Genomic DNA, 10,307 nt, shown 5'->3' with positions numbered 1-10,307 from the left:
AATGCTGTTACTGACTAAGGTATCCAGACACAACTAATAACCCGCCGTCACTACCTGATTTCAACCAGTACATCTCCTATCCTCCAAACTTTACAAAAGTTCTTGAGAATTACTACACTACTGGCCATTAAAATTGCTACACCACATTAAAATTGCTACACCACGAAGATGAATTGCTACAGAGGCGAAATTTAACCGACAGGAAGAAGATGCTGTGATATGCAAATGATTAGCTTTTCAGAGCATTCACACAAGGTTGGCGCCAGTGGCGACACCTACAACGTGCTGACATGAGGAAAGTTTCACACCGATTTCTCACACACAAACAGCAGTTGACCGGCGTTGCCTGGTGAAACGTTGTTGTGATGTCTCCTGTAAGCAGGAGAAATGCGTACCACCACGTTTCCGACTTTGATAAAGGTCGGATTGTAGCCTAACGCGATTGCGGTTTATCGTATCGCGACATTGCTGCTCGAGTTGGTCGAGATCCGATGTCTGTTAGCAGAATATGGAATCGGTGGGTTCAGGAGGGTAATACGGAACGCCGTGCTGGATCCCAACGGCCTCGTATCACTAGCAGTCGAGGAGACAGGCATCTTATCCGCATGGCTGTAAACGGGTCGTGCAGCCACGTCTCGATCCCTGAGTCAACAGATAGGGACGTTTGCAAGACAACAACCATCTGCACGAACAGTTCGACGACGTTCGCAGCAGCATGGACTGTCAGCTCGGAGACCATAACTGCGGTTACCCTTGACGCTGCATCACAGACAGGAGCGCCTGCAATGGTGTACTCGATGACGAACCTGGGTGCACGAATGGCAAAACGTCATTTTTTCGGATGAATCCAGGTTGTGTTTATAGCATCACGATGGCCGCATTCGTGTTTGGCGATATCGCGGTGAACGCACATTGGAAGCGTGTATTCGCCATCGCCATACTGACATATCATCCAGCGTGATGGTATGGGGTGCCATTGGTTACACGTCTCGGTCACCTCTTATTCACACTGACGGCACTTTGAACAGTGGACGTTACATTTCAGATGTGTTACGACCCGTGGCTCTACCCTTCATTCAAGCCCTGCAAACACCTACATTTCAGCAGGATAATGCACGATCGCATGTTGGATGTCCTGTACGTGCCTTTCTGGATACAGAAAATGTTCGACTGCTGCCATGGCCAGTACATTCTCCAGATCTCTCACCAATTGAAAAAGTCTGGTCAATTGTGGCCGAGCAACTGGCTCGTCACAATACGCCAGTCACTACTCTTGATGAACTGTGATATCGTGTTGAAGCTGCATGGCCAGCTGTACCTGTACACGCCATCCAAGCTCTGTTTGACTCAATGCCCAGGCGTATCAAGGCCGTTATTACGGCCAGAGCTGTTGTTCTGGGTACTGATATCTCAGGATCTATGCACCCAAATTGCGTGAAAATGTGATCACATGTCAGTTCTAGTATAATATATTTGTCCAATGAATACCCGTTTATCATCTGCATTTCTTCTTGGTGTAGCAATTTTAATGGTCAGTAGTGTATTTATTTCTCGCCTTCTGGTTGCATTGGCTATTATAAGTTTTATAGCGATTGGCTGTAACCACCGATCTAGCCTGCTATATATTGAGGGTAATCTGAACAGCCACCTCTTCAACAGGGGGGCAGAGCGAGGGGACTTGGAGCTGAATGTATTGCCCCTCCTGCAGGCAGCTCCACATGCCATATTTCAGCAGTATAATGCCTGGTCATATGCGACAATGTTTTTTGAAGAATTACTGGTACAACTGCTTCCCTATCTTGCACGTTTGCCTGACATGACGCCCGTTGAATATGTCTGGGATCTGGTCGGAAGGCGACTTGTTCATTATGATTCTTTTGCAATCACTGTGGCTGCTTTTTAGAGGTACCTATAAACTGCATGTCATTTTCCTGAACTACATACGCGGGCACTCTTTGATTCCATGCTGCGAAGTCTAGAGGCTCTGACTGCAGCACGTGGCAGCCTCATTAGTTGTGTAATCCTAATCATTTGTTTGCTCAAAAAATGTGTGTGAAATCTTATGGGACTTAACTGCAAATGTCATCAGCCCCTAAGCTTACACACTACTTAACCTAAATTATCCTAAGGACAAACACACACACCCATGGCCGCGGGAGGACTCTAACCTCCACCGGGACCAGCCGCACAGTCCATGACTGCAGCGCCTGAGACCGCTCGGCTAATCCCGCGCGGCATTTGTTTGCTGTCATGTCCCTAATCCGTGTACTGAATTTTCCTGAAATTACATGTCTCCTGCACATGTGTGACAGTTTTCACAAATAGTAGTGTCGGGTGTGGTTCGGTAGCTAAGTGGGTAAGTCTCAGAGTGACAATTTGTACGATGTTTTGGAGTAGACTTTAAACTGCACATTCCTCTACAACTACCTGGGTTACGTCGGTTCAGAAGTCGGAAGATGGGAAACATATACCACCTTGTAAACTCACAATGCCTAGAGAAGCACTGCGGTATTCACACCAACACTCGGCTCGAGGATAGCTTCACCTTATGATGACAAACCATCAGTACATCTACATATTCGGCAAGCCACCATGCACTGTGTGGCGGAATGTGCTTTGTGTCCATCTGTCCCTTTTCCTCCTTCCTGTTCCAGTCACAAATTATTCTTGATAAGAACGATTGCTGGTAAGCCTCTGTGTGGGCTCGAATCTCACTGGTTTTATCTTCATGGCCTTTTCTCGAGATATACGTAGTAGAAAGCGATATATTTGTTAAGTCACCTGGGAACGTATTCTTGTGGACTTTTACCAGTAGACCACGCCAGGATACAGAACGCATCTCTTGCAACATCTGCCAATGGACTTGGTTGAGCATATATGTGACGCTTTCGTGTCTACTAAATGATCCTGTAACGAAACGCACAGCTCTTCTTTGGGTGTCGTCTATTTCCTGCATCAGTCCAACCTGGGACGGTTCCCGGACTGACGATCAATACTCAAGTATTGGTCGAACCAGGGTTTTGTTTCCGGATTACATTTCCCGACGATTTTTCCAATGAATGTCAATCTGCCATCTGCCCTTCGTACCATAATGTTTATGAGATCACCCCACTTTAATAGTCACTTACAGCGAAATTTCAGTTAACACTCGCGAGAAAACTAAGTACAGTGGCCGTTTCGACACTTAGACCTTGTACAGGCCGGAAAAAAATCATAACTGCAGCAAAATACAAAATTTACATAATAAACAGTGTATGTCCCAAAAGAATTCGAAATAACTATTCATTTCACATATTCGTATTTGTTTGACAGTCGTTACGTCTAGCGCACGCGTACATTTGCAGCCAATCCGTGATCTCCTCATCCCCCTACCTCCCCCGGTGTTCAACCCGCAAACATGCGGCATGTTATTGTGTGCAGTTTAATCACTGGAAGTAGTCATATTCATAGAACAACATATTAAAACTAATCGTAGCTAGGGTAGACCTCAGACTGTGATTCACTGGAAAAATACTCACGAGATGTAGTCCAGATCCGTACCAGACAGAACTGATGGAGGAAACAGAGAAGGTACAAAAAGAGCAACGCATTTCGTTACAAGTTCCTTTACTAAGCGCGAACGCGTCACGGAGATGCTCGGCCAGTTTCACTGGCAGACGTTGCAAGAGAGCCGTTCTGAAACACGTGTTTTACTATCAAAATCACGAGGGTGTACGTCCTTGAAAGTGTCAACCAATATATTGCTTCCTCGTATGTATATCACGTGAAAAGACCATGATGATAAGATTAGAGATTCCAGCTCAGAAGGTCGCTCGCCAGTAATCGTTCTTCCCGCGAACCATTCGCAATGGGAACAGGAGAAGGAGTGAGTGACAGTGGCCGACAAACTACTCTCCACCACACCCCATAAGGTCGCTTACGCAAATGTAGATGTAGTGTGCGACGAAGGGCAAGCCTTCCCTTTGCCCCTACCGCCATATCAAACGCTACCAGAAGCACGGCGCTGTAGAGTAAGTTGCCTGCATGGCAGGGGCACCCAGATGTTGCCGTTTGTCTATTTGACTCGGACAAAGCGGGGCAATAGTAAAAAATATAATGCGAGAAGCATCCTCAGCCATGTACATGGTAGTGAGTATTGGCTTGAAGAATACTGGTGGAGATTTATATGATTTACGATCAAACGTTCTCTTCCGATACAAACTTTTCGATCGTGGAGTAGGATTGTCACATAGTAAAGCTGTTGTCAGGCCTTGTACTTTTACGCTTAGCGAAGTGCTTATCCTTACATATATTCTGCATTGACAGCTTGCAGAATCTCGTTATGTTGGGCTCAATCTTCTCAACATATGAACGGATCTTTCCACAGTTTTCCTCAGATGGCGCTATTATACGATGGTGCTCTTATAGTCGAAGGAAACCACGCTGTCACCTTTTGTGAAGTGCACAAGCTTACAGTTCTCTACGTTAAGAACCAGGTGTTTACATTAAACTGATATTTAAACGAGTTAAAACGGGATTTATTGAAATATGAACCGGATATAAGTTAATATCATAGGTAAGTGTAAGATTAGGGCACAATCTAAGGTTGTATCTAATACTACCCTCCCCACCCCCTTAGTCATAAGGATAATGCGATCTAAATCTGACACAAACGTCGTTGCCTGATGCCTCGGTGATCACTGTAGATGAAACAGTTTTATTCTGATTTGAGATTAAAATAAACTGTTGTGTTTGCGGGATGTTTGGGCCAATTCCGCTGTGCTGCCTGTAGGTGGGTGGCGGCTTAGCGCTCTTTTGCAAGAGCCAACCTTCTCACTGTGATTTCTATGGTAAATCTTTCTTAAACGCAGACCTAATTCAAACCTTACTGTATCAGAGAGGGCTTGAACTCCTGACCCACTGTTCACTGAAATCACCTCGTAACCACAACAGCCACTTTCCAAACGTAACAGAGAAGTAGGATTTGTATAGGAACATAAAAACACACAAGTCATATAGAATACATAAATTTTCCAACCACCACCGTAAAGTAAGGATAGTGTTATAAAAGATGTATAATTACCCTTTTTTGCACGAAGAAAAATACACTGCCACACATTTCCACGCAATACCTAGGAATACTCGTAGGGAATATTCGCTAGATGTCTTTGTCTAGTAAGAGCAGACCTGACTGTATTGGTGTTAACGGTACCTCTAAGTGTAAGCGATGCACAAATGAAATTATAAAAATTACAACTAAGTTTTTTACCCTGTAAAATGTTAGCTTTAATGGTGTGCACAGTTACATGCCTACTACTTATTCTCTCGAGCAACAGACTACATTAATGAATATGACTTTCTGATCAGTCACTGTAAACTTTTGTAATGAGTCGTTTGGACGACTAAGTGAGGCATGTTTTCCCACTGAGCCTTCTCGGAATAACAATATAAGTACTTGCGTCCTAGAGCACCTCGGTAACTTTGTATTCCTACACAATAACGGCTGACCCTTCACAGCTGGCATCTTTAGTAACAGACGTCCTGCCCTCCGCTGCGGTACGATGACGTCACTACGGCTGGCGGTCTCTACTGGTGTGGTCCCGTTCGATGCTGTCTAAGGTGGCTGCACGTATTACTGCATGCTTGGCAAACACACATGATTAAGCTTTTTGCACCAGGACGTGCAAATCCCTCATGCCTCTATAAGGCTCAAGTATGTTTGTACAAGCATCAGTTCGTACCTGAAAGATGCCGAGCTCAGATGAAGATGCTCTCACATGGCTGGTCCAGAATAACTACAGATTTTGTAAAGGTATGGAATTTTCCGCAGGTAAAGGCAAACATCTAACAGCGCTAATTTAACTAACTACCAGTCTACCCTTACCCATTACGAATGTTTAAGAACCCGTGACTGTTTATTCAATGCAGATTTCAGAAAGCGGCAAGCAGTCACTTTTTTGAAATAGTTATCTATTCCACGAACCGGTTTTCGAACCTTTTCAGGCTCATCTTTAGATGATGTACAGCTGTGTAACATACCGTACACCATCTGAAGATGAGCCTGAAAAGGTTTGAAAACCGGTTCATGGAATAGATAATTATTTCAAAAAAGTCACTGGTTACAGTTTTCTGTACCTTTATTGAAATACCAGTTTTCTTGAAAACCTATGTCACTTCTCTTCCTTCGAAATTAGATGCTAAATTAATGAAAATATCACACCACCAGCTTGCATACCTCATATACAGCAGTCCCTAATTTATTACTAATTTGAGTTTTTTCTTTTCCCTATGCAATTTGATCTCAGTAAATTTATGTTTTTTGTTACGACGTCTTTCTATGCTACAGAATAAACTACTTTATATTTAGCAAGATGAAGATCATACGCAGCATCCATGTTTGCTTTATCATGATACGCGTTTGATCTGATATTCCACAGGAAAATCTGACTTTTCTAAGAGCATATAAAAGCTTCCAGCAATTCTCAGTTCGTATGTTTCAGATAGCTCGACGTGACTCGCAAACATGTATAACTGAAATCCGATCAAGCATCAAGCAGCTTCTACAGTCCTGACATTTGCGCGAATTTATCCTACCAAAGCCGAAGTACGATTACGCAACATGCTCGATCACCAGTTCTTGTCAAGCATGCAGTTACGAGTGTACATCCAGTTGCCCATGGCTACTCCATCTAGTTATTTATAAATCTAGTTCTCAAATTCGAAACAGTTTCCAGTAATTCTATTATTCCATATGCTTCGATAGCAGACACTTTCGCTTGGCTTATAAGTATTTTCTTTGTTATAATGAGTGTTTCTGACGCTGGTACATTTGTGTAGAAGAACATAAACTTTCCTCCTTGTGGGATCTGTATGTCTTTTATAGTGTGATATATCACAGGTATACAGCACAACCCTACTAACAGATTAACTGCAAAGTTCGAACAAAAGTTCAAAACAAGTAAAGAAATCTTCAAAATGGTTCAAATGGCTCTGAGCACTATGGGACTCAACTGCTGAGGTCATTAGTCCCCTAGAACTTAGAACTAGTTAAACCTAACTAACCTAAGGACATCACAAACATCCATGCCCGAGGCAGGATTCGAACCTGCGACCGTAGCGGTCTTGCGGTTCCAGACTGCAGCGCCTTTAACCGCACGGCCACTTCGGCCGGCAAGAAATCTTCCCAGGTGTAGGTAAGAAATTATGAATTGTTGTGAACCTCCGAATCCCACCCTTACGACCACAGCCAAAAATTCATAAAGAATTGACCCCAGAACGACCTATAAGTAACTGCACTGATGGTCCAACCTAAATCTTAAGAATGAATCTAAATACATTAAAGATTTAGTTATGTTATTACAAAAATAGACAATAAAAATTCTAGTGTATTAGCTCACAATATAAAAGACGTACAGATCCGACAAGGAGGAATATATAGATCGTCTGATGTAACCAACCTCCACACATATTTACCAGTGACAGGAACAATCGAGATAATAAGGAAAAACCTTAGAAGTCACGAAAAAGTATTTACTATTGAAGCATATAAAAATAATAGAATTACTAGAACTCACCCTACCCCAAACATTTTTCGAATTGAGATCACAATTTACAAACAATTTGATGGCGTAGCAATTGGCAGTTGCATTGCAGGCACAGTTGCCGATATATTTAATAAATATGTAGATCACTTAACATTCCAAGTGATATCAGGCTCATTGCGACAAGTTCCACTAGCAGTTTGTCAAAATACATGCACAACTTCGCAAAAAAAAAAAAAAAAAAAAAAAAAAAAAATAGAGCATTGAGACTAGTGTTTTCAAATGTTGCGTCGCTGAATGACGTTACCAGACATGCGCTGTTTGTTCCTCAAGAGAGCCTCTATAACTCCTCGACGATGCTCGGTGTCGTCTCGTTTCATCTTTTGTATACATGATGAAGCCGTACTAAACATATATTTTCCGAGCACTTTGGTACAAGGGCCCCGTGGTCTTCAGCAGCTCGCTGTTACGTTTTTATCCTTCATTCCGTTTGTTAGCCCTCTCTGTTAGAATACCTTCACAACGATGAATATGCAGTCACCAAACGAGCAACACAAAACACGGAGTAATGCGACAACAGTGAGACGCAGAAGTACTGTGATGTGATTGCTGCCGTGGCCGCGGGGTCACCTCATTCTGAAGCTCTTCCATTGCATTCTGTGAAACCATCCGCCAAGTGCATTCTGATAAACCTACCCATGCCACTGTATATCAGTGTTAATGTAGTACTAACACTACCGGAGAAAATAAGTCTGAGACAGAACCGGGCAGTGATGAATGCAAGTCTGAGGGCCGAAACTAAAGCTGGTTTTCTTGTTGTCAGCAGCAAATACCGTCGGTGAATGGAACACAAGAAACACAGTGTATACCGTCGAAAGTTTCACTGTTGTACAGATATTTTCAGCGTAATAAAAAAATGGTTCAAATGGCTCTGAGCACTATGTGACTTAACATCTATGGTCATCAGTCCCCTAGAACTTAGAACTACTTAAACCTAACTAACCTAAAGGCGGCACACAACACCCAGTCATCACGAGGCAGAGGAAATCCCTGACCCCACCGGGAATCGAGTCCTGGATCAGCGTAATAAAGATGGAGTAGTACATGCGGATACGAAATCAAATGAAATTACTATATAATGTGCCACCAGAGACCATAGGTCATTTATACCAAAATACTCGAAAAAAGTCCCAGAACAACTTCTGAAATTTTGTCGCTGGAGTTCGGGTGTACCCCGTTGACAGGACATTCGACTAATATACAAAGTGCGTCTGAAAAGTCCAGTGAATGGTCTCAGAAAACAAAGGAAATGGGAGTTGCAAACAAAAATAGCTTTACTGGCCTCCAAATTAATCACCATTAGATAAAGTACACTTCTGAAATCGGTTATAAACTTATTGGAAGTTATCAGCAAACGCTTATTGTGGAATCGCTCGAAGTACGGTGGTCACGCTCTGTTGTACATCCGCAACGTCTGCGGGCCCAGCTACATTGCTCAACGCAAGGCAATGCAAGATTTGGCGCCTGTAGATATTTTTGTTTCCCCGCCTTAAATCAGCCCTGAAAAGGCTTAACGCTGCGCAGGCGTTGCGCGTGACCACGGGGCTTCGAATTCCGCAACAACCGATACGAAATAGCACTGCCTGTGTTACTAACAAGGGAACCTCCCCATCGCACCCCCCTCAGATTTAGTTGTAAGTTGGCACAGTGGATAGGCCTTGAAAAACTGAACATAGATCAATCGAGAAAACAGGAAGAAGTTGTGTGGAACTATGAAAAAAATAAGCAAAATACACAAACTGAGTAGTCCATGGGCAAGATATGCAACATCAAGGACCGTGTAAGGTCAGGAGTGCCGTGGTCCCGTGGTTAGCGTGAGTAGCTGCGGAACTAGGAGGTCGTTGGGTCAAGTACTCCCTCGAGTGAAAAATTTAATTTTTTATTTTCAGACAATTATTATCTCCTTGACAGCTATACAGGACAGAAAGATCAGACATCGTACAATTTCAGTGTGGGAGAAGACGTGATTACCATTCCTCCAGGGTGTACACCTCTTGTGCAGCAGTTAGATGTGTTTCGTTTTCGGCAAGTGAAATACTTTATAAAAAGATTCTATGATTTTGCGAAGCTGCACAGGTACACAGAGCAGTATTGTTTACGTGGTCGTGTGTCAATTATCAAAGTTCGGGCACTCACACATAATCAACTTCGCTCTCCAAAATTCCAGAACATGTTCAGATTTGCTTGGACATATGCAGGATTTGACGGTCTACGCACGGAAAAATTTGAAAACGTTAAAAACATATGTTTTGACAGAGCACAGGGAAAACTGTGCGACTGTGAACTGTTGCAATCATTTGTTGCAGTTTATGTGACAAACTCTTATGTTTTCATCACTTTTTTGAGAGTGATTATCTCATCCACAAGAAAACCTAAGTCGGGCAAGTTAGAAGAATCTTTTTACCCATTCGCCAAGTGTACAAGTTAGGTGGGTCGACAACTTATTCCTGTCATGTGACGCACATGCCGTCACCAGTATCGATAGACGTGTTTTCCTGTGGAGGAATCGGTTGACCTATGACCTTGCGATCAAATGTTTTCGGTTCCCATTGGAGAGGCACGTCCTTTCGTCTACTAATCGCGCGGTTTTGCGGTGCGGTCGCAAAATACAGACACTAAACTTGTTTCAGTGAACAGAGACGTCAATGAACGAACGGACAGATCATAACTGCGAAAATAAAGAAATTAAACTTTTCACTTGAGGGAGGCCTTGAACCAAGGACCTCT

The 10,307-nt window shown here is 43.1% G+C and overlaps 1 protein-coding gene across 1 annotated transcript in view; it reads right to left on the bottom strand.

The window, feature by feature from the left end:
* LOC124552322 overlaps positions 1-10,307 on the bottom strand; it is a 220,062-nt gene that overhangs the window by 178,951 nt on the left and 30,804 nt on the right. The gene's annotated exons all lie outside the window — the stretch shown is intronic.

This window comes from Schistocerca americana, chromosome 10, assembly GCF_021461395.2.
Source record: "Schistocerca americana isolate TAMUIC-IGC-003095 chromosome 10, iqSchAmer2.1, whole genome shotgun sequence".
In the NCBI taxonomy this organism is placed as follows: Eukaryota; Metazoa; Arthropoda; class Insecta; order Orthoptera; family Acrididae; genus Schistocerca; species Schistocerca americana.
Note: the sequence above shows the minus strand (reverse complement) of the source record. Positions and strands in the feature narration are given on the sequence as shown.